This window comes from Danio rerio, chromosome 6 (assembly GCF_049306965.1).
Source record: "Danio rerio strain Tuebingen ecotype United States chromosome 6, GRCz12tu, whole genome shotgun sequence".
Lineage (NCBI taxonomy): Eukaryota > Metazoa > Chordata > Actinopteri > Cypriniformes > Danionidae > Danio > Danio rerio.
In genome coordinates, this window is record NC_133181.1 from 58,212,501 (window position 1) to 58,238,481 (window position 25,981).

Sequence of the window (25,981 nt, forward strand, 5' to 3'; positions counted from 1 at the left end):
TGACTTTAATTTTACGTAATTTTAAATGTACTTGGAAAAACAGGAAAAAACACTGTGTAAATAATACGGCAGTTTAATTGTATAAAACAGACAAATTGCTGTCATTTATTATTACTTGTATAGTACATAAAATAACAGTCCAGCTGTTAATTTACAGACATTGTTTGTAATTTTTATGGATTTTTTAATATAATTTAAAATAACAGAAAAAAAAAACTGTACAAATAATCCTGTAATTTCCCTGCATAAAAAACAAAAATGTCAGTAATTTATCTTTAATGATAAAGTACCTAAAATGAGAGTCAAACTGTGAATTTAGAGAGATTGTTTGTCATTTTACTAAGTTCTACATATAATTTTAAATGACAAAAAAATACTGTAAAAAATTTGGGGATATTTTCTGTAAAATTATTATTATTTTTTTTTACAGTGTGTTTTATAAACAATTTATTTGTATCTGTTTTATCTTTCCTCATTGTAGCTTGGTATGTTAAACAAGAACAGGTTGAGTAGCCTGGTGAAGGTGGCTGGCAAGATCATTGGTTTCAACCAAACTGAATCTAATGCTATTTTACCATACTGTAGGGGAGGACTGAAACTAAAAATCAGCTCTGGCACTGTAGCCACACTAGCCCACATTACCACACCGACACAGCCCCATCCTTGGACACGGACATTCACAATTTATATTGGTGTCCAGATGGTGAAATAATATAGGCAGTACCATATGTATTAGATATTTAAACATTTAATGTATGTGATGGAACAAAAACAACCCATTTATGACAAATTTATACATGCAATCATTTCATTCATTCATTTTCTTTTTGGCTTAGTCCCTTTATTAATCTGGGATCGCCACAGCGGAATGAACTGGCAACTTATCCAGCATATGTTTTACGCATGTAACCCTTTTCTTAACCTTAAGAATTATTTTTAACTATCCTGTTCAGAAATACCTGGGTTCCCGGCAGTTGAATGGTGAATTAGCCGGTATTTTTACTCCTTTGTACTCTAAAAAACTAGTTTTAGCTGAATTAAACTATTACAGTGTGTATATGTTTGCAGTTTGCTTGTTTTGTGCTTTATATATGAATTCAATATATAACAAAAACACAATGAGATGTCAAATTTAGATTTTAAGAAAAATAATAACAATTTATTACAATTTTGTTTAAAGTAAAAAGAAAATAAATAAAATAAAAGAATCAGCCCTTTATCTACATCACAAGAAAATAATAAAACAACAACAATATAATAGAATAAAGAAGAATAAACAATTTAAATGGAAATCCCACTAAATAAAGTTTTACTCTATCAGTCAAAATTTATCACCTTAATCAAAATAAAATATGTAAACTAGCCTTACAAGTCTAAGTGTTGTTCTTTACTGACTTCTTTTGTTCTATATTTCTTATGTTTCCTTACATTTTGTTTTACCCCAAATTAACAGATGAGATAAAAATCACATTAAAACGCTTCTGAAATAACACCTCTAAACACTATTAACTCAGATCGTTTCACAATTGTAAACAAAAAATGAATAAAGTGAACCTCCAAATCTTTACAATTTAAAAGGTCTCAGTCTAGTTCACAAACTTATTATAAATCAGTCACAGTCATAACAGTCACAAAGTCACTCAGTCAAAAAAAAACATTAGTATGCATACTTTAACGTTGGGGCCCAGTTCGTTGGTGCACATTCACAGTTGTATTGTTTCAGAACGATCTCTCAAAATGCAATGATGATGTCACTTACGTCCATCCGATGAAAGCCAAACATATAATGAAATCCCTCCTGCACAAAGCTGTGATTTACCGCTGTCCCACGCGATAATTCCACGTCCAGCGCTGAAACAGGTCTGTCCAGTTCAGAGCAGCATCACCACCAACTCAATCAGCACAGTCACTGTTCACTCAGGTAAATGTCATTAGCGTTAGCAGCTATGCTACGAGCATGGTGTCCTCAGCTGAGAGCATACACTCGCGTGATACACGACGATCGCAAAGCGAAAACTCCACAGAGAGAAAAGCAAAGAAAACGAGCTGAGTCCCAGTCACTTTTACTTTCACTTTGAAGACTTAATATTACCAATATATCGTCTCCCAACTATGAAAACACATATGACGATCTGCAGCTGCTTCTCACGAGGCTCCTCTCTTTTTTTTCTCTCGCTCTCTCACTCAGCTTACGTTATGATGTCATCTTAAAGGAACAGTAACTGACCAGCAAAATAGTGCTCTCTGAATATGTTGTGTCATAAAAATACAAAAATCAAATGTTGCTGGATTAACTACTTACATGCAGTTAGAAATAAACAAAAAACATATTATAATCTGAGAATATTTTAGGGGTCCCTACATACTCCCCCCACCAAATATCCAGTATGTCCCCATGCTGGTTACTAAATTACTGCAGATCAATTACATAGCAACCATCTGTTTATAGGGCACAAGTACAGGTCGGTTTTTACAGGTTTTACACAAAGCATTGGGATTACACCACCAAGCATGTGATTTATTTAAACTCCCATAAACATTAAGCACTTCTGTGGTAAGTGCATTAATACCACAGCATTTAGATGATACAGAATGAAGGTATGGTACACCCAGCTTGTCATAAGTAAATCTGGTAGAAGGTTTTCTCTCCCTATTAGACCTACGTACTTCAAAAGGTACAATCTCTGGCTGAGTTTCATTATCAGTAGTCTGAACAGTAGTCTGTGATGTACTCTCAGAAACATCAGTCAGTACATCATCCAATACATCAGTGTGCCTATCTGCATCAGTTAACTGAAATTCAGAGGTTTCACTTTGACATGGGATAACTGGTATTTCAGACACACGGTGAGCATTGCTATAGTCTAAGCATTCTACAGCTTGTTCAGGAGTTTCACCCTGTATCTCCTGAGCACTTTCAGATGAAATCGGTGCCATATCCTCAACATAACACCCATATTCAGAGTCTGAATCTGAAGAATCATGTTCTCTTGAGAAAACATCAACAGCAATAGGCGGGTTTTCTGACTGAGCAGTTTTACGCTTCTCTTTCACACTTCTATGCCTCAAATTCTTAGGTAAAGAAGTAGGACCTAAATCTACCTTGGGCTTTAGCCTTACTTCTTGTCCTAAAGGCAAGAGGTGATTCCGGTGCATGACTTTAATTGGTCCATTACCATCAACAGGCTTCAAACGATAAACTGGAATACCAGACAATTGACTTTCCACTACATAAGGATTTTCACTCCACCTATCGGCAAGTTTTTGTTTTCCCTTGAGACCAAGGTTTCGGATCAGAACTCTGTCCCCCACACTTAAATTATGATAGCGAACTTTCTGATCATACCTTGCTTTGTTACTTTGATTCATCTTTTCAGAGGAAACCTGAGCCAACTGATAAGCTGCCTGTAATTCCTGCTTCATTTTGGACACATACTTTGAATAGGAACCAGATGATGAGCTATCAGCAGACACACCAAAGCAAACATCAACAGGCAGTCTAGCTTCTCGGCCGAACATCAAAAAGTAAGGAGAGAAACCTGTAGCTTCATTGACGGTACAATTATAAGCATGTACTAAACGTGCTATGTGCTGGCTCCATTTACTTTTCTGACTAGGCTCTAAGGTACCCAGCATATTCAACAGAGTTCTGTTAAATCTCTCAGGCTGGGGATCACCTTGGGGATGATATGGTGATGTTCTAGATTTCTTAATCCCTAGCATAGTCAGCATTTCAGACACTAACTGGCTCTCAAAATCTCTGCCTTGGTCAGAGTGAATTCGAGTAGGGAGACCATAATGTATGAAATATTTCTCCCACAAAGTCTTTGCCACTGTTGAAGCTTTTTGATCTCTAGTGGGAAAAGCTTGGGCGTAGCGTGTGTAATGGTCAGTAACCACTAAGACATTGCACACATTTCGAGAGTCAGCTTCAATGGAAAGAAAATCAATACATACAAGGTCCAGAGGTCCTGAACTCTGCATATGTGACAAAGGAGCCGCTCTTTGAGGTAACGTCTTTCGTTTGATGCAGCGCTCACAGGTCTTACAGTAGGATTCCACATCAGGCTTCATGTGTGGCCAATAAAATCGATCTCGGACTAGACCATAGGACTTCTCAAACCCTAAATGTCCAATGTCATCATGCAAAGACTTCAACACTGAGCTGTGAAATTGTTTTGGTAGTACAAGCTGTTGTTTCACTTTGTGATTACTCTGTCTGACAATTCTGTAAAGCATCCCATTATTTACTACCAATTTTTCCCACTCCCGTTTCAGAATTTTCATACTAGGATGGCTACTTCGAATGCTACTAGCAGGTTTCTTATCACACACAGCTTTCCACACTTCGCCAAGTAAAGAGTCATTCCTCTGAGCTGTTTGAAGGTCACTTGAACTAAACAAGGGTAGGTGATCAGCAGCTACTTCCATAACATGAGAGTAAGCTTTGGGGACAGCAGACATGTGTGCTCCAGCTTGTTTCACCACACAAGTGTAAAATCCGTTCTCTGCTCTCTTTTCAAGGGACACAGCTTGACAAAAAGTCCTCACCCCTACAGCTGGAATTTCCTGCCACTCATCGTCCTCACTACGGTGAGTATGCGGACGCCTCGACAACGCATCAGCATCAACATTTCTGCGGCCAGGTCTGTATTTTAGGCTGAAATTGTAGGTGGTCAAGGCAGACAGCCAACGGTGACCTGTCGCATCCAGTTTTGCTGATTTTGTTATATAGGTTAGAGGATTATTGTCGGTTCTAACCTCAAACGGAACACCATATAGATAGTCGTGCAGTCGATCCACAACAGCCCACTTCAGTGCTAAGAATTCCAGTTTATGGGCTGGATAGTTTCTCTCTGAAGGGGATAAGCTGCGACTGATAAAAGCTACTGGACGTAATCCGCTCTCATGTTCTTGATACAAAACTCCTCCTAGTCCATCCATGCTTGCGTCCACGTGCAAGACATATGGCTTCTGTACATCCGCAAAGGCTAACACTGGCGCTTGTGTCAAACACTTTTTCAGCATTTCAAAAGCTGTATCACACTGAGCCGACCATCGAGAACCAAACGGTTCAGAGGACTTATAGCAGGGCTTAGTGTTGCAAACAGGTGAATGTCTGTTCTTCCTGGTAGATGGATATCCCTTCAGCAATTCATTAAGAGGGCGGCACAACTTCGAGAAATCCTTAACAAAGCGCCTGTAATATCCACAGAATCCTAGAAAAGACCTGAGCTCTGTCACTGTCTGGGGCTTAGGCCAGGATACAACAGCCTCTATCTTGGACGGATCTGTCGAAATTCCATCTTGTGACACTATATGTCCTACATAGTTCACTGAAATCCTACCAAACTGACACTTGTCAAGGGAGATCTTTAGTCCCTCATCACTAAGCCTATCGAGCACTTTCAAAAGACGCTCTTCGTGCTCATCAATGGTTCGCCCAAAGACAATCAAATCATCAAGGTATACAAGCACTTCCAAAAAGTTCATATCCCCTACAGTACGTTCCATGACTCTTTGAAAAGTGGCGGGTGCTCCACAAATACCCTGAGGCATACGTTCAAATTGATAGAACCCTAACGGGCATATGAACGCAGTCTTTTCCTTATCAGCATCACTCATGGGTATCTGGTAGTACCCACTCCTCAAATCGAGAACACTGAACCACTTACTTCCCGATAGACTATGGAGAGCATCTTCAATGCGGGGCACAGTATATTGGTCTGGTGTAGTTCGTTGATTAAGTGTTCGATAGTCGACACACATTCTAACCTTCCCTGACTTTTTACGCACAACAACAATAGGTGAAGCGTAGGGGCTGCGAGACTCAGAAATAATACCACTACTCTGCAGTTCTTGTAAATGCAGTCGCACATCTTCTAAGTCAGCAGGGGCAAGACGACGAGATCTCTCTCTAAAAGGGCGCGAATCATTCAACCTTATCTCATGAGTGGTGCTTTTTGAACAGCCCACGTCCCACTCGTGTAGAGAAAACACATCCTTTCTCTGCATCATTTTCTCCCGTAAGCTCTGTTTTGCTTCCTCAGGCATTGGGGAATCTCCAAAATCAAAAGAAGCAGGTGACAAAGGATTTTGTACTGGTGGTTGTTTAGCAGTCAATTGTGGCACTAAGGACACCGGAAGAACGTGTGCAAGCGGAGTTCCTCTCTTCACCCATATTTCTCTATTAGACATGTTCCTCACAGTCACTGTAACTTGCCGACTGGATACAACAGATGCTGCATGTAGTTCAGGTCTCACATCTAGGTGCTCAGAACTTGTGTCACTATCTGCTACTTTGTCAACTAATACTAATGACTCAGTCGATTGACCAGGAAATTTCAATAGACCAGGAAGCTGCCTAACTTGGTTTGGTTTTAGGACAACTGGGTTATGCTTTATGAACCAAACTGTCCCATGCGTGTCAAAGTCATCTTGAGAAAAATCTGTTAGTTGAATAGTCTCAAATGCTTCTCTGATTACAGGATGTATGGTCAGCACATTAAGGAATTCTTCGCCAGCTTGTTTACGACAAGACTCAAGTAGCTTCTTCACCAGACTAGTGTTAGTCCCGAGCAAAATGGCTATTCCTTCTCGTTTTACAGGGTCAGGGCATACAATCGCAAGTGTGTCAATTATTTGATGCACTCCAGCTACACTCTCTGTAAACTCAAGTCTAAGGGGCAAGTACCCATCATAGGGGTATTTATGCGAACTTAAACCCCATATCTCAAGGTTTTCCACAGGCTGAAGTTCCAAGTGTTTTAGATAAGTGTCATAAAAACTGCGGTATAATAGAGTCACCTGTGAGCCACTGTCAAGAAGGGCTTTTGCATAAACACCTTCTATCTGGACAGGCACTTCAGAAACAGGTCCTATCAACCCTTCAGGCAATCTTGGTTTACTGGCATCAAGTAAAAAAAAATCACAATTGGAACGTGTTGTCCCAGGAGCCCCGTGCCGTTCCTTCACTGAACTCCTGCCCAGTTTCCCTGCAAACGATGCATTTTGATCAGCTTTTGATTTACTTTCCTGAGGTCCTCTTGTCCCTTGCATTCCCACTTTTTATGTCCATCCTCACCACATTTGTAGCAAAAGATCCCAGGCACTGGTTGCTGGGTGAGTTTAGTTGGTTGTGATTTGTCTCGTTTCACACTCTCAGAGTTTTTACTAGATGTTTTCTGAGGAGCACACTCAGAAGCACACGTTGCAGTAGCCACATTCAATAGGTGACTCATCTGTGAAGATAGCTCCTTCACCTCCTTCTTCAGGCTTTGTAACTCAGAAGGCCCATCTGACTGAGGAGAGATAACAGTGGCAACCGAAGCTTTGACATTTTCCCTTGCAGCCACCCAGTGTTCCTCCTCACGTATTTCCTTCATTAACTGTGTAAAAGATGGGGGATTCTGCAAAGTGTGAGTCATTCTGATTCGCAGAGCAACCATATCATTGGTAAGTGCTCCTTTAATTAGCTGCTCTATTCTAGCTTTGTTTATTCCAGCTACATCAATCCCACCCTTTAACAACGCTCTGTGAAGAAGTTTATCTAAGCGATACAAGAAAGCTGAAAGTTTTTCTCCATTATCCTGGTAAGTGTGACGAAATTTAGCCATCAAGTCAGGCCCACACTCAGTAGTTCCATACGCAGTTTCAAGAGCAGCCAAGTACTCAGTTGCAGTGGCAGATGGCTGGCTCACTTTTAGAAACCTAACGATATCAGCAGCAGGACCTCGCAAACTCTCAACAATGCGTTGTTTCTTAGAAGCTTCAGTGCATTGCCATTCGCTGATCATTTGTGCGGCTTGCTCCATCCAGATTTCATATTCTTCCTCACCTGGAGGAACAGGTTTCAGGCCTGAGAACAACCTTAGTTTTCTGTAACTGGGTCCATCATTAGACGCTTGATTACACCTGTCCACTAATTTACCTATGGCATCAACTAAATCCACATTAATATCAGATTTAGGAGAATGCTCCCCCATCAAAATGGCTTTCACTTCATCCATAGACTTGCCCTCCTGCTGCATTAATGTTAACAACTTGGACTGAAACGTGTCATTTTCAGGAGCAGGGTTCTGAACTTGTAGTCTACCTACAAAGTGTACAGGCCAGGGTCCAGCTTCACTTTCAATACCTATTTCAGGTGGTATGGTGCTTGGATCAAGATCAGTTCTAGTCTCCACTAACACAAACAAATGTTTTCCAGTCACATCACCACGTCGACCATGAATTTGAGTACGACCAAAAACCTTCACTGTGTTTAACACTTTCTCAATAGTCTCATCACTAGTGTTCAAAGGAACATTGCTTAACACAATGGCACGTGAGGAATTTATGTTCTCCTCTGTACTCCATTGAGCAGTCTGAGAGATATCCATACTTCAACTAATGAGTTACTATGCAAAATAAGCCACAAAAATGTATCAATAATAATTAACACTATTTCAGATAATTTTTTTTTTTCTGCTAAAGAGAAAAAAATATCTGGTAAAAAGGAAAAAACAAGATCCCAGCGGTGCCTCCAAAAATGTAACCCTTTTCTTAACCTTAAGAATTATTTTTAACTATCCTGTTCAGAAATACCTGGGTTCCCGGCAGTTGAATGGTGAATTAGCCGGTATTTTTACTCCTTTGTACTCTAAAAAACTAGTTTTAGCTGAATTAAACTATTACAGTGTGTATATGTTTGCAGTTTGCTTGTTTTGTGCTTTATATATGAATTCAATATATAACAAAAACACAATGAGATGTCAAATTTAGATTTTAAGAAAAATAATAACAATTTATTACAATTTTGTTTAAAGTAAAAAGAAAATAAATAAAATAAAAGAATCAGCCCTTTATCTACATCACAAGAAAATAATAAAACAACAACAATATAATAGAATAAAGAAGAATAAACAATTTAAATGGAAATCCCACTAAATAAAGTTTTACTCTATCAGTCAAAATTTATCACCTTAATCAAAATAAAATATGTAAACTAGCCTTACAAGTCTAAGTGTTGTTCTTTACTGACTTCTTTTGTTCTATATTTCTTATGTTTCCTTACATTTTGTTTTACCCCAAATTAACAGATGAGATAAAAATCACATTAAAACGCTTCTGAAATAACACCTCTAAACACTATTAACTCAGATCGTTTCACAATTGTAAACAAAAAATGAATAAAGTGAACCTCCAAATCTTTACAATTTAAAAGGTCTCAGTCTAGTTCACAAACTTATTATAAATCAGTCACAGTCATAACAGTCACAAAGTCACTCAGTCAAAAAAAAACATTAGTATGCATACTTTAACGTTGGGGCCCAGTTCGTTGGTGCACATTCACAGTTGTATTGTTTCAGAACGATCTCTCAAAATGCAATGATGATGTCACTTACGTCCATCCGATGAAAGCCAAACATATAATGAAATCCCTCCTGCACAAAGCTGTGATTTACCGCTGTCCCACGCGATAATTCCACGTCCAGCGCTGAAACAGGTCTGTCCAGTTCAGAGCAGCATCACCACCAACTCAATCAGCACAGTCACTGTTCACTCAGGTAAATGTCATTAGCGTTAGCAGCTATGCTACGAGCATGGTGTCCTCAGCTGAGAGCATACACTCGCGTGATACACGACGATCGCAAAGCGAAAACTCCACAGAGAGAAAAGCAAAGAAAACGAGCTGAGTCCCAGTCACTTTTACTTTCACTTTGAAGACTTAATATTACCAATATATCGTCTCCCAACTATGAAAACACATATGACGATCTGCAGCTGCTTCTCACGAGGCTCCTCTCTTTTTTTTCTCTCGCTCTCTCACTCAGCTTACGTTATGATGTCATCTTAAAGGAACAGTAACTGACCAGCAAAATAGTGCTCTCTGAATATGTTGTGTCATAAAAATACAAAAATCAAATGTTGCTGGATTAACTACTTACATGCAGTTAGAAATAAACAAAAAACATATTATAATCTGAGAATATTTTAGGGGTCCCTACACGCAGGATACACTCTAAAAACTGCGATCACAAACTGAGGGGACGGGGGGAGTCGGTGGAGCATCAAAAATTGAGGAGCGGGGAAGGGGGTGCGGGGTGGAGTGACAACGGGGGGAAGCCTTCACAAACTGAGGAGCCATCACAAACAAGCGGGGAGAGCGTCAAAGTAACCGGAAGTCATTCATTTTCAATGAGAACCGGCGGCGAGGAGCAGCGCAGCGCATCTTCTCAAGTCAACTTTATGGTAATGAGTTATGACGCAGTTCAGCGGCAAGCAATCAGTGTGAAGTAGTTCACCGCTTTAGAGGAGTTCAGAAAACACAGTTCTGTAAACATTGGTTCCGACCACAGTTGTTCCCAGGGGTTTGATTATTGCGGTTGCCAGGTTTTCAAATCGCGACGACGTCGGGCCCCCTAATCACGCGGGGCCCTCTGAGGTGCGTGCCCTGCGGGCCCGTCCGCTACGCCACTGATTCGGCTATATGAAAAGAGAATTATGAGTAGGGCGGGAGGTCATTCCAGACATCCCAAGTCTTCCGATGGTTTCGGGAGTCTCCTGCAAATGCACAGGGACTCCCGGATGCCCTCAAATGAGTGATAATCTCCTGGAAATTGCACATCTCCCTCCCAGTCCTCAAATACGTCACGCACCCTTCTCACCCCTCCCCACCGCATCCCTCTTTTGGTCCGTTTAGAAACTTTGCCGTGTGAAAGCAAACCGCACCAAGAGCAAAGAGCAACAATATAACAATTGTAATCTCTGTTTCGGAACAACTGAATCGATTCACAGGTGTAAAAAAAAAAATAAACATTTTGTTAAATAAATTTTGTGTTATCGAGAATGTGAAAAATCGCAAAATTGGCACTGTTTATTTATTTGCAATAATAAAACAAATTAATGGCTAATAATATAAAACAAAGAATTAAAACATTTATTGGCTCTTTTGAGAGCAATTATAGCGATATGCAAATGATATTTGAAACAAAATTTGTTTTCCCAATTGTATAGTAAATTGCATTTTCCAAAACAACTATAGCGTATACGCCGAAGCATGCTAATAGGACTTTTAATTTGCCAGGAACCTGGGTCAAGCGCTTCCGACGAACTGTATGCCAATGCAAGTCAGCAATCTCCACTAGCTGAGTGATATCTGATGTAAAGTGGGGCTCAGATTGTACAAAAAGCACTGCATTAAATAACACTTCCCCCGCCATGTCTTTATAATAATAAATTCAATTTATTTTACCCCAGTATATTCAATGGAGCTTCTGCGCTAGCCTGCTGATTCTGACGGGCGCGTGCAAGTAAACAGCTTTTTGTCTCGTTTTACGCTTGAGCAACTAAATCAATGCCAAAGCTTATTTAACTGAATGTATTTTAATGACATTACAACATCGATGCTGTATAAGGAACCGTATAAAAATGGAAAAAAGTTCAAAATAACAGGTCACCGGAAGTTTGGTGAAAACACTAGCTCGACATACAGTATACCCTATTGATAGAATCAGAAAAATATCAATCTGTTTTATATTTTAATTGAGGGAAAATACATGTGTTATGTATGTGACAAAAAAAAGTGAGCTTATAGTATACAATAATCTTTGTATAAATTCTATGAATTATACTGCACCCCCCCCAAAAAAAAATAGTGCTAATAAAAATGGTAAGAGTTGGCTCACTACAGAACAAAAGTATAGATTTTTTTTTACATGTTTGCATTTATGGGGAAAAAGCTTGGTTATGGATGTGACATCTCTCCATTATGCATGTGACAGATGTGACATTGACACTTGTGCGACTTCAGCAAATCAAAAAAAAAAAAAAAAAAAGTTAAAAAACATTGACAGAGACATGTTTTAGTGTTTTTAACAGTGAATTTGAGACATCTGGTTTCACTTGAAGAAGACACAGGATCTCAGGATTATCAAAACACATATATTTAATTACAAAACTTACGGAGATGAACATAGGAAGAGCATGGAGTGAAGACAGACATCGACATAGAGAGAATACCAGAACATGACTCAACGGAACACAGGACTATAAATACACAGTGGATGATGAACTGATTAAACACAGGGGATGAACACTGGTGGAACAGATGAACATTAACTAGTGGCGGGAACTGAAACAAAGAAGCACATGGTGAGGGTCACATGAGGAAAACAAACACACGAGGAAGACAGGTTGTGACAAAATTACAGTATTTATACAATAATAGCCTACACATGTTTGTTTTTTCATGGTGAGGTTGACATTCACATGGAAATGCTCCTGTATTATGTTAGCCACGACTATAAAATAATTAATGGGCTACTAATTGCTCCTTTTGAGTGTAATCTTGATAAAATGACTTTAAAAAATGTGTCTCCTGTAATCACAAATTATAGAAATAGGAGGTCATCAGTCAAAATATGTGGGAAAACTATAAATCTTCTGAGCTCCAGGATAGATTTTTGTTTTCAGATTGCAGCATGCAGACCTGTACTGCCATTCAACTGAATCCAATCTCAGAGACTGCTGGCAGTGAATTAGGTGAAATCCTCCAGAGGCAAAAAAAAAAAAATATATATATATATATATATATATATAAATAAATAAATAATAATAATATTAATAAATAAAACCCTGAAATGTGATTTCCATTGTAAAATCTTGCACACATAAAACAACTTCTAATTACCTTTTATTTAGCAGATACTATTTGGTTGTACTTGTGTTTTTTTCTGTAAAGACAAGGGTTCATTTATATAATTATACTATAATGTAAAAATATAAACTTTACAATAATAAAGAATAATTATTTATTGCACATGAAAAACTGTACTTTAAAAGCAAATAACTGTAAACAAACAGAGCAATTTTATAAAATAAAGCATTAAAACCTTAAATTTATGATGATAAACCTGAAAGTTGAATGATTTTCTGTGTAAATTTACAGAATTTATCAGTTTTTCTCCATTTTAAATCCAAGTTATTTACAGAAATAAACTGTAATTGAACGCATTTTGAGTCTGTTTTGTATTATTGCAGTTTTTGCTTGTAATTTACTATAATATCTCTATTTTTATAACATTGCATTATAAAATATACAGCTAACTGTATGGGCCCTATCATTCACCCGGCGCATTGCGGCGCAAGACGCAACGCAAATGTTGTTTGCTAGTTTCAGCTTGGCGCAAGAGTTGATTTGACGTTTTGCCCCAAGCTGTTCAAATAGCAAATGCATTTGCGCTCATATGTGCGCCCATAGATGTTCTGCTCTAAAAAAGGAGGCACATTAGTATTTTGAGGAACTATAATAGTCTGTTCAATAGACAAGCTTAGAGGAGGTCTAAAGTCCAGCGCAGAGCGCGTTAGTTATGCGCCTCCCTTACACACTGCTTAATACACACAGTATGTACAACAATACGCAAATATCTTTACAGATGAAAAATTTAATTTTATTAAAGGATTAAAAATAAAAAACAAAAGGATTAAAATATTTTTAAAAATATTATTTTCTAGCATACATAAATATAAAAATCATACTTTCATGCCTTCTTCAAGTCAAGGGGCTTTTTCAATTTATTCATAACAATTTGCTTGTGTATAATGTTATTATTATCATTAATATTATCATTAGTATTATTTATTATATCCATATTATATTTATTTTATCAAAAACATGCTTAGATTAGTCCACCTGCCAGGTTTTAGACCATATAGGGCACAGCATGTGTATTAGGATATAACTTTATTATTGTTAATTTATTATTTGCTAGAAATTAGAACTGAATTTAGAAAAAGTTTTGAAACAAATATTTGCGCTTAACAAACCAAATTAATTATTTATAGGCTAATTGATGTCTGTGCGTATGACACGTTTGCCTATCCACGAGAGTGAAAGTGAAAGTAAAGAATGAGAAGGCTCGTCTCTCATCCTGGCGCTGTAGATGCTCCGTTTAACTGTTTTCTCTCAAGTGAAAGTTTCTCTCAGCTTTTCCACTTACAAAATCCGTCATGTAAATAGCAAATGCGCTCATGGCGCGACGCAGCTGACTCTTAAAGGGAATGAGAGATGAGACTCTGATTGGTTTATTCTCAAAACACACCTATAACTCATTAAGAGATTAAGCTCAACCCTGTTAGACCATGTGCCACGGCACAAAGCAGATTTTTCCGTCCTTAAAATAGCAAAAGTGGATTCTGACACACCCTTAATGCTTTTGTGGCCTGGGACTTTGAGCATCGGTTGTCAAAATCGAGCCCTATGAGTCTGTGTGTGTGTGTGTGTGAATGAGTGTGTATGGATGTTTCCCAGTTCTGGGTTGCAGCTGGAAGGGCATCCGCCGTGTTAAACATATGCTAGATAATTTGGAGGTGGCACCCCTGATGAATTAAGGGACTAAGCTGAAGGAAAATGAACAAATGAAAATTGTTAATTTTATTTTTACTCATTAACTAGGTTAATTTTATAAATTGAATACGTTTAAATTTGATGTAAATAAATGAACGAATAAATAAATACATTGAGATTTAAAGAGAAAAAAATTTGATTCGAGTAAATTGTTTCATGGAAAATTGCAATGTTGCGAGATGCTAGAAATATGAGAAGTAAATTATTTTATAATCATATTTCACATGTTTATAACAAAAACAGTTTGATAATAATATAATTTTTTAAAACAATTTTAAATGGGTATTTAAATAATATATTTATTTAATTTATTTCAATAAATTTAATGAATAAAAAATAAAATACAATAAAAATTATTTAATCAAAATTTATTTTAATTATTTTTTTATATATTTAGATGTTTTTATTAAATATATTTTATATTAAATATTATTGAATTTACTTAAATAATTTTAAAAAAGTTATTTATAGGATTTTTAACAAACAAAAGTTAAAAAAGACAATAACAGTACAAAGAAAAAAAAGTATATAGCAGTACAAAATTGATTAAAGAATAAAAATAAACCACACTATAACCCTGATATTGTACAACACAGTATATGATGTGCATAAACAATAAATGATGTGCATTAATTTTTCAAATTGAGCATATAAATAGGTCGGTAACAGAAGTTGAGGTTGACAGCATGGTGTATTACGTATTAAATAAATTTAAAAATTAATATGTAAGATAAAAAAAATACAGCTAACTTTTGCACTGATAAGCTGGATAAACAAACAACCTCTAATTCCAGCCAATAAACATTCACTATCATTGTGCTTCAGTGTGTGAGGTTCGTTTCAAGGGCTTTCAAAGTGATATTCAGATAGAAAGTTTGTACGTGTGTGTATGTGTGTGTGTGTGGCAGCCAGTAATTACTAACACATCGTGAGTAAAGGTCTGCCAGCTTGATAAATGGGGACTAAGTATACGTCCATCAACACAGCACCCAAAAACACCTCCACTGAAATGTGTCCCTTGAACCTTGAACAAGGACACTGTCAATAAAACACAATTATCCCAGAGTCCAAAAAACGGCAGACAGGAAAACTCGGTTCAAACCACAGCGGACGATTGGACGACCACACACACACACACACACACACACACACACACACACACACACACACACACACACACACACACACGCACACACACACACACACACACACACACACACACACACACACACACACACACACTTTCTCAAGGGCTCGTGAAAGCACTTTTCAATTCACACAGTTGATTAAATGTGATCTAATAGGCGTCTGAGTGAAAGTCCCACGTGACTCTTTGGAGTGGAGAAAACATGCGCTGAATAACTGATCAGAGTTCAGTCACTCACGTCACTGAAACTACAGTAAGAGCAGCAGGAAACTGGACATTTACTTCGTATGAAGACAATAGTATTCATTCATTCATTTATTTATTTTTTCTTCCGCTTGGTCCCTCATTTATCACGGGTCGCCACAGCGGAATGAACCACCAACTATTAAAGCATAGGTTTTACACAGCGGATGCCCTTCCAGCTGCAACCCAGTACAAGGAAACACCCATACACTCTCATTCACACATACACACACACACATACACTACGAACATGTTTGTTTACTTAATTCACCTATATCGCATGTCTTTGGACTGTGGGGGAAACCGGAGCCCATGCCAACACAGGGAGAACATGCAAACTCCACACAGAAATGCCAACTGACCCAGCCAAGACTCAAACCAGTGACCTTCTTGATAACTATGCCAACGACAATAGTATTAAAGAGCATTTGAAGAAAATATTGATTAATACTTTGATGCCAGGTGGTTGATATAAGGTTGCAGATATGTTCTGATTGATTATTTGAATGCAATGTGAGTCTGTCTCATCCAAAAAATGCAATAGTCATTCATTCATTTTCTTGTCGGCTTAGTCCCTTTATTAATCCGGGGTCGCCACAGCGGAATGAACCGCCAACTTATCCAGCAAGTTTTTATGCAGCGAATGCCCTTTCAGCCGCAACCCATCTCTGGGAAACATTCACACACATTCACACACACACACACACTCATACACTACGGACATTTTAGCCTACCCAATTCACCTGCACCACATGTCTTTGGACTGATGGGGGAAAATGGAGCACCTGGAGGAAACCCACGCGAAGGCAGAGAGAACATGCAAACTCCACACAGAAACGCCAACTGAGCCAAGGTTCGAACGAGCGACCCAGCAACCTTCTTGCTGTGAGGCGACAGCACTACCTACTGCGCCACTGCCTCACCCATAAAATGCAATATGTTAATTATATTTTACTCATTAAAATGAATTAAATTCATTTTATAAATTAAATATTCTTAATTTTGATTTAAATACATGAACAAATAAATACGTACATTGAGTTAAAAAAAACTATAAAAATACTACAATTATTTAATAGAAATATGCAATGGTGCGAAATGCAAGATAGTTAAAAACTAGAAAAGTCAATTATTTTACTACTTTAATAATATTTCACATGTTTATAATATTAATAGTATAATAATTTGACATTTTCACAATATTTTTTTGTAATTAATTCAATGTGTTGTAATCAATTACAAAACAATATTAATAATAATAATAATAATAATAATAATAATAATAATAATAATAATAATAACAATAATAACAATACTATTACTACTAGTACTTATAATAATGCTAATAATAACAATGATAATGATAATAATAATGATAGTAATAATAATAATGATAATAACAATGCTAATTATATAAATAATGATAATGCTAATAATGCTAATAATAATAATAATGCTAATAATAATGCTAATAATAATAATAATGCTAATAATGCTTATAATAATAATAATAATAATAATAATAATAATTATTATTATTATTATTATTATAATGAGTGTTTCCCAAAGATGGGTTGCGGCTTCATTCCGCTGTGGTCACCCCAGGATTAATAATGGGACTAAGCAGACAAGAAAATGAATGAATTAATAATAATAATAATAATAATAATAATAATAATAATGTGTGTGTGTGTGTGTGTGTGTGTGTATATATATAAAAATATTCATTCAGTTATTTATTCATTCGTTTTCCTTTAGTTTAGTCCCTTTAGTCAGTGGTGGCCACAGTGGAATGAATCACCAACTTATCCAGCAAATGTTTTACAAAGTGGATGCCCTTTCAACTGCAACCCAGTACTGGGAAAACACATTCACACATGCATACATACACATATATATATATATATATATATATATATATATATATACACACATTCACACATGCATACATACACATATATATATATATATATATATATGTGTATGTATGCATGTGTGAATGTGTTTTCCCAGTACTGGGTTGCAGTTGAAAGGGCATCCACTTTGTAAAACATTTGCTGGATAAGTTGGTGATTCATTCCACTGTGGCCACCACTGACTAAAGGGACTAAACTAAAGGAAAACGAATGAATAAATAACTGAATGAATATTTTTTTTATAATTAATTTAGTTTATAGAATTTTTTGTTCATTTATTATGTAGCATAAAATACTCTATGACAACATCTAGAGGCTTAGAAACACTGATATATAGACTATCGCATTGTACACCTATTATTAATCAACAAAAATAATTAATAATCATGAAAAATAAGATCAATAATCTCAAAGACACATAAAAGTCTGTTAATAAAATCAGTCATATCTGAATAAGACGAATGCTTCTTTTTGATGAACCCTTTTCACAAGACTGTTATGGCGAGTTTAACGGTCATCAGCATCTTAAATCCTTAAAAGTTTTAAATATTTTGATTTTTTAAAAAGTGTGTGAACATTTATATGTGTTTATGTATGTATTATATCATCTTTGCTTTAAATTACAAACAAACGAATGAGGTGAGGTGTTTCTAATGCAGCGTTTATGAAGGCAGGACACTAAATGTGACGTTGTTCTCTCTTCCGGCTGCCGTTATCAGTCTCACGCTATTGTTTTCCTCTTTCTGACAGTCTTGATAACACATTTGTGGAGTTTTTCTTTTATTATTTCAGCAAATAGGATTATAAAAATATGATTTGTTGTGCTCTCCTATTCACTGTGTTGTAAGTTTACTGATGACTTCCGCTGCTGAAAAACCCAGAACTGTGGAAAGCGTCCATTACCTTTAGATACCAGTTTATTTTTGTTCATACTGCATAAATATGGTCATCTGAATAGTGATTTTGCAGATCGCACACGTGTTTACATCTGCTTATTACACTGGCTTTGAGCATGACTCATCCAATCAGAATCTAAAGCCAGAACTATATGTTTTAGAAATTAGAGTTAATTACAGTCATTGTGGCTAACTATTATATTTGGAAGACAATCTGACATGATGAATAGAGCAAAGACAATAAGAAGTGCGGAGAGAAAAGATGCTTCCCTCCGGCATATTTTTAACCTTCATAACAGACTGAAATTAGGACCCTTCAGATGGGAAACACACACACATACACACACAGAGAACAAGTCATCCGTGCGCTCAAAGCGACAGCAGATGGCAAACTGGGAAACAAGACTTTTAATTTAATTAACCTGAAAATAAATAAGAAGGGCTGAATAATGCATGCCATTAAATTCAATATCAGCCATGCAAATGCGCAATTCTGTGTGGGGTGATTTGATTTCTGAAGCAAGGATTAATTTGGCTATTAATGTAATCTAATATAATGTGGCTTTTTTGCATCGTGTATAAACAACAGCGATAATTATGGTCTACGATAAGACCCTGAAAACACATCTAAAACTCAACTAAAATAAAATAAATTGAATAAAACTAAATTAATGACTTTTTTTTTTTTTTTACAAAATATGTCCATGGAATGAATAATAATTAAATACATTATAAATATCAGTTAGTTACTTTACTGTTAAAGGGGTCATTGTCACCGACTCGGTCCCAGTCATTCCCCTCGCTGGCCAGCAGAGGTCACCATCACCAGACTTCTAAACCATTACGTCATGCTCATACACTGATTGCTACACACACCTGCAGCACATCACACTGATGATCCATGCAACACTTATAAGCAGCTCACACACCCAGTCCTGTGCGAAGTTTTGTTCTGCCCTGTCAGACATAACTGAGCGTTATTTCCTTGCCTGATCTCCCGTGTATTATCTGAACTGTATATCGACCTTGCCTTGCCTTGCCTTGCCTTGCCTTGCCTTGCCTTGCCTTGCCTTGGCTGCCTCGAACCTTGCTTGTATCCTTGACTTTGATCCACGCCGCCTGCCCTGAACCCAGCCTGATATCTCGCCTCTGATCCACGCCGCCTGCCTCTGACCCATGCCTGCTATCTTAATCCTTGACAGCCAGCCGCCTGCCTATAGACCCATACTAATTACGTTTGATGTGAGTTCGCAAGCTAGTGCGTATTGTGTGATTGTGATTAAACTGTGTTTAATAAATACACTGCAAATGGATCCCTCCGTGTCCGACTCCTCGTTACAGACGTATTATGCAAATATCACCTTTATTAGAGGTTTAAACATGGCTGTGTGGGAGCAGTGTGTGAATTTAGCAGCTTCTAATGGTAAAAATTTATTAATTTTATTATTTATAATCACACAAGATAAAAACAGTCTGCAGAAACACTTTGATCGACGTTCTCCCCTTGTACGTGTCTTCAGAGAGGGAAAGCCCCGGCCATTAGTGGCCATCTCTCACTCATTAGCATTAGTCTTCTTTTTCAATCTGCCACTATGCTGACACAATGGGCTCTATTTTAATGATCTAGACCAGGGGTGTCGCTAGACCACATTTACTGGGGCACGTGACACAGTTAAAATCACCAGTGCCCAGGGATTCTCAAAAGGTTTGGCCATGGGACCCATATTTTTACATGGTCATCAAGCCGAGACACAAATTTTTAGGAACTATAATACAATTTTAGGAATCATAATTCATTTGTATTTATTTGTTACATAAACAATTAGTGACAGATAAATCATAAGAAAAAATCATAATGCTGAGTTTATATCAGACGCAGAACATGCGTCAAGCGAGAGAAATTTGCATGTAAAGTCAATGCAAACGTGCGAATAGACATCCTGAGGCGCGATACATGTAAATGGCGGGGCACGAACGACGCGAATTGCGCGATAGGTGTTGCTCGAGTTTGAAAATGTGAACTTAGGCGGACATTCGTGCCAATCAGCAGCTTGCTCTTGTGGGGGCGTGATTGTAGCGTATCGCCTGTTGTCGTTGTCCCGGGGATAGTCCTCCAGCCTACAACAAAAAAAGTTTATCAAACTGGGCTCGGCTCAGTCAGAAGCACCGCTGAAAGCCTCCGTCAGGTGTAGTTTCTGGAGGAGTTTATGAACTCACAGAGCTGGATGCACCTCTGAAAGAATCCAGTGGAGTCAGACACGGCCCTAAACGTATCGACGCTGTATTTTAGCCTTCATAAAGCACATAAACACTGTTATTTTCTCCATAAAATCCATGTTAGCCATTTAGCAACGAAGCTAGAGTGACATGGGCAAACAAAAGCCCTGCCCATCACGCGAATCCGCGTCTGTTCTGAAGTGAAGTTGACGCACGAATGAAGCGGATTTGACGCGCGAATGAAGCGAGTAAACTCCAATGATCATGCGGCTATTTATATTTCGTGCATATCACGATTTATCCGCGCGTTCCGCGTCTGGTGTGAACTCAGCATAAGATTATTATCATAAGATAAATCATAATATTACAAAGTAAAAAACAACAAATACTGTAAACAGTGGTTAGGTTGAGGAAAGGTTCAGTTACCATGAACAGAACTGAATTGTTATTAAAACATGTTGTCTGATTTCTAAATGTCGTTTTAATTTAGAAGGTTTCATGCCCTCTTATTAGAGCACCTCGCTACAAATGACACACTGAGGCTTTAAGTCTTTTTTGTCATCAATATATGTAAATCCATACTTTACATATTCAGGGTCATGCTTGCGCTTCAACATATTTGTTGCTATAATTAAATGAAATTTTACATTTCAAACGGTACAGTTGTTGCATGCCCATTTCAAAATAAAAGTCCGGTATAAGCAAAATAAGTTAAAAATAAAACTTTTGTTGTTTTTTTTTTAACCACACACTTCGCGAAAAGTGGGTTGCGACCCACCAGATGAGAAACACTGCCAGTGCCTCAGTAAATGCTTTGAGATACGATTTCCTTTCATTCATTCATTCATTCATTTTCTTGTCGGCTTAGTCCCTTTTATTAATCTGGGGTCGCCACAGCTGAATAAACCACAAACTTATCCAGCAAGTTTTTACGCAGCGGATGCCCTTCCAGCCGCAACCCATCTCTGGGAAACATCCACACACACATTCACACACACACACTCTACAGACGATTTAGCTTACCCAATTCACCTATACTGCATGTGTTTGCACTGTTGGGGAAACTGGAGCACCCGGAGGAAACCCACGCGAAGGCAGGGAGAACATGCAAACTCCACACAGAAACGCCAACTGAGCCGAGGTTCGAACCAGCAACCCAGTGACCTTCTTGCTGTGAGGCGACAGCACTACCTACTGCGCCACTGCCTTGCTGATTTCATTTATATTCCTTTATACATCCAGAGTAAAGACTTATTCTTGAATTCTATATGTGCAACCAAACCAACGCTAATGAAAGCAATGTAGTTTAATCAAAAAGCAAAGTGTGCGCAAAAAACCCAAACCCGCCCGCCTCACGCAGTGCTCCTGCTTGATGCTGACGCGCTGCTCCAGATGAAAGTCCCGGTTGTGAACATGCACGCTGGAAAAATTGCTGCAGCGGCACGCAGTGAGTGTTGCAAGTCAACAAAACAAAGTTTAAATAATATGATGGTGATCTTATACATACTAAGCATGGCTCTTGATAGAATTTTTGTATGAAGCAAAAGAAGGGGTAGGACTTAGGCCCAATCCCAATTCTACTCCTTAGCCCTTTCCCTTACCCCTCGTTTTGCGCGTGCACGCCAAGGGGTAGGGGTGTCCCAATTCTCTTTAGCTTGAAGGCCTAGCGCTAAGGGGAAGGGGCGAATAGCCCTTCAACAAAGATTTTTCAGGACCACACTTGAAACCAAGGGGTAAGAAAATTTCCCAGAATACACCAGCCACAACAGCAGTATTGCTGCACCCGGAAGTAAAAAGATCCACAAATTAGTATTTTTTGTCATTATTATGAATTTTTACGACAAACAAACACATGTTTGTATACATGTAAATTTATATTTAAATGCATTCATTTTGAGTATTCTTACTATTTACAACAATATTTTGTATTTTAAATTATCAAGATAGACATTCTGTTCAGACTTATTTTTTTTTCCACGTTGTGAAAAATCTATGGGCAAAAGAGCTTTTATGTTTAAGGGTCCGACAGATTGGAATAATTTACCTGCGAACATTCGATCCATTACATCAATTAAGGTCTTTAAACAGACTTTGCTATCATATTTTACTTTGGATTGTACTTGTTTTTCCTGAGGATGTTATTATGTATTTGGTGATTGATTTTCTGATCTGTATATAGTTTTTCTATGTATATATACGCATGTGTGTATGTATACTACACCCTCCCTTCTTTTCTTTTCTTTTCTTTTTTTAAAAATTATTTTTCTTTTATTTTATTTATTCATTTATTTATTTTTTATATTATGTCATGTTTTTAGGATGTTGTGTAAATTATGTTTTGTCTTCGTGTATTGTTATTATGTGATTGTGATTAATTGTGGGACCCCCTTGAAAATGAGATGTTACATCTCTATATATTCATAACCGCGTTCGTGTTTTACCGTCATGCTTAAAAAAAAAAAAGCAAAAAAAAAAGCTAAATTTTGAGATCTATAATCCCTATGAATAACGTCTGTATTCCCACAACATTCTGATACTGGAATACCCTGTCAGTAATGTATATTGGCTGTCAATTGGCTTTTTATAATGTCTGCTATAATGTTAATGTTGTTTTTGGTGTGTTTACATTGATGAATATGGCCACTGTGTAAATGCACAGTACAGTTATGATCTTATTGCCACATTAGATCATTATGATAATGTAATATATGCCTTAAATGATTTGCTGAAGATAAATACCAAAAAATAACACAACTGGAATCACTCTAGCAGTTGCCATCGACTGATCTCACATGTAGCAGGAGATCGCGAGCACACATGATGACGTGTGCAGGTGCTGTAGTGCTGTCCCAATTCCTAGGGGTAAATTTTGAAGCCCTTCTCTGTTAAAAGTTGGAAGAAAGATCAAGATCCCATGATGCAAATCAAAAGCAGAAATAAACGTGAAAAAAAAAAAAACATAGACCACAAAATACTAGGGATGTAACAATATTGTAAATACCGTCATACCGCAGTAGTAATTTTTTTCAATATTACCGTAGGCGCATGACTCAATAAAACTATATTTCTGAGAAAAGTTTGCTTATGCGAATGAAGCGAACGGGAGGTAGCGGGAACTACAATTCCCATCAGCCTACGCGTGGCCATCATTCTTTGCGGTCTGTTGTCACTACAGATCCAGTAATGTGGAAATGGAGTGTGTTGCTAGTAGCGGGAAAGAAAAAGAGCTGGAAATGATCGAACCTAAAGCGGGTTTTAAATCGGATGTGTGGAAGCATTTTGGTTTCTTTCTAAAACGATACGAAAAAGGAGAAAAGGTGACAGACAAAGAATAAAACAGTATGCAGGCACTGCCAGACTGTGGTGAAATATAAGTCGGGGAATACGACTAAAAACAGTCATGGGGACTGCAGAACACAGCACACTTGTTAGATTGATGCAGACATTGACTTGTACCGCAAAGAGACCTCTATCTCACTCATGGCTTGTCCTCTCAAATGGTGGAAAGACAATGTACAACGTTACCCACTGCTGTCAACCTTGGCTAAATCATATCTCTCTGTCCCAGAAACCTCAGTCCCAAATGAGAGGGTTTTTTTTCTGTTGCAGGGGACATGCCCAGAGATCCCAGCTTTTACCAGATTATAGTTATATGATTATTTTTCTTAAAAAAAACCATCTCTATCTAAGTGAGTGAGCGATTAAATGTTGAATGTGATGAGTTTTCAACAATACTAAATTAAAACTTTATTTTTTTATATGGTTTAATAGTTTTTTGTTATTAAAATTGAAAAATTGAAGTTCCTGTTTTGAAACTTACAGATAGATGGCTAATTTGTATGTGATTGATATGTTCTGTGCTAAGGTACATAAACACTTTTGGCACTTTTTTCAAGTCTTTTCATTAGTTTAGTTTTCCTGTAAATTATTCAATAAATACCGTACCGTACCATTCATACCGAGGTATTATCATACCATGAAATTCTGATACCGTTACATCCCTACAAAATACAGAAAACTGCTATTTAATGGATGCATTTTACAGCGTGTCATATTTGATCTTAAAGAAGTTCAATCCTTCTCTCCACATGAGTGTTGAGCTGTAAACCCGAGAGCGGCACTCACAGTGAACGCAGGCAAAGGAAAGTAGATCCCCTTTGTCATTTTGACATGGCTCTCTTCATGCTAATTTGCAGCACCTCTTCGTGATGTCAGAAGAATACTAATCACATTTACTGTCTGCGCCCCGCGGTGTTTGTCTCCTCTACACTCTTCACCTTATTCCTAATTATATCTGTTCTTCTCCTAATCATTTTATCTGGCATTTGGCTTTGATGACAGTGAAAATTATTTCGGCATTACAGATATACTGTTCATGACAAAAATAGCATAAAATGCTAGACACCAATAGGGCGACGCGGTGTCGCAGTGAGTAGCACAATTGCCTCACAGCAAGAAGATTGCTGGTTCGAGTCCCGGCTGGGTCAGTGGGCATTTCTGTGTGGAGTTTGCATGTTCCTGTGTTGGCATGGGTTTCCTCCGGGCGCTCCGGTTTCCCCCACAGCCCAAACACATGCGCTATGGGGGAATTAAATAAGCTAAATTGGCCATAGTGTATGTGTGTGAATGCAAGAGTGTATGGGTGTTTCCCAGTGTTGGGTTGCAGGGCATCCACTGCGTAAAACATAATCTGGATAAGTTGTGTGGTGAACCGTGATTAATAAAGGGGTCTAAGCCAATAAGAAAATGAATGAATGATGAACAGACACCAATTCAAACTAATTTATCACAATGTCAGATCTATGACGGAAATAACATCTTTAATGCTTACAGAAGATACTAAAACTGAATATAAAACATTATTTAAAAAGTCTGTAAAGCTGTAAACTGTGCTGGTTTGAGCCTCAGCTCAGTTGGCATTTCTGTGTGGAGTTTGCATGTTCTCCCTGCGTGTGCATGGGTTTCCTCCGGGTGCTCTGGTTTCCCCCACAGTCCAAAGACATGCGGTACAGCTGAATTGGGTAGGCTAAATTGTCCATAGTGTATGAGTGTGTGTGTGTGTGTGAATGAGTGTGTGTGGATGTTTCCCAGAGATGGGTAACGACTGGAAAGGCATCTGCTGCATAAAAATGTGCTGGATAAATTGGTGGTTCATTCCGCTGTGGCGACCCCA

The 25,981-nt window shown here is 37.6% G+C and overlaps 1 protein-coding gene across 13 annotated transcripts in view; it reads right to left on the reverse strand.

The window, feature by feature from the left end:
- slc12a5a (solute carrier family 12 member 5a) overlaps nt 1-25,981 on the reverse strand; it is a 389,047-nt gene that overhangs the window by 74,783 nt on the left and 288,283 nt on the right. The window contains exon 1 of one of the 13 annotated variants that reach the window (XM_073954729.1): nt 2,093-2,185. The exons of the other annotated variants lie outside the window; for them this stretch is intronic. The gene's annotated coding sequence lies outside the window, so the exon portion shown is untranslated. Of the gene's footprint in view, nt 1-2,092; nt 2,186-25,981 lie in introns of those variants that run through there. 13 annotated transcript variants of the gene reach the window in all.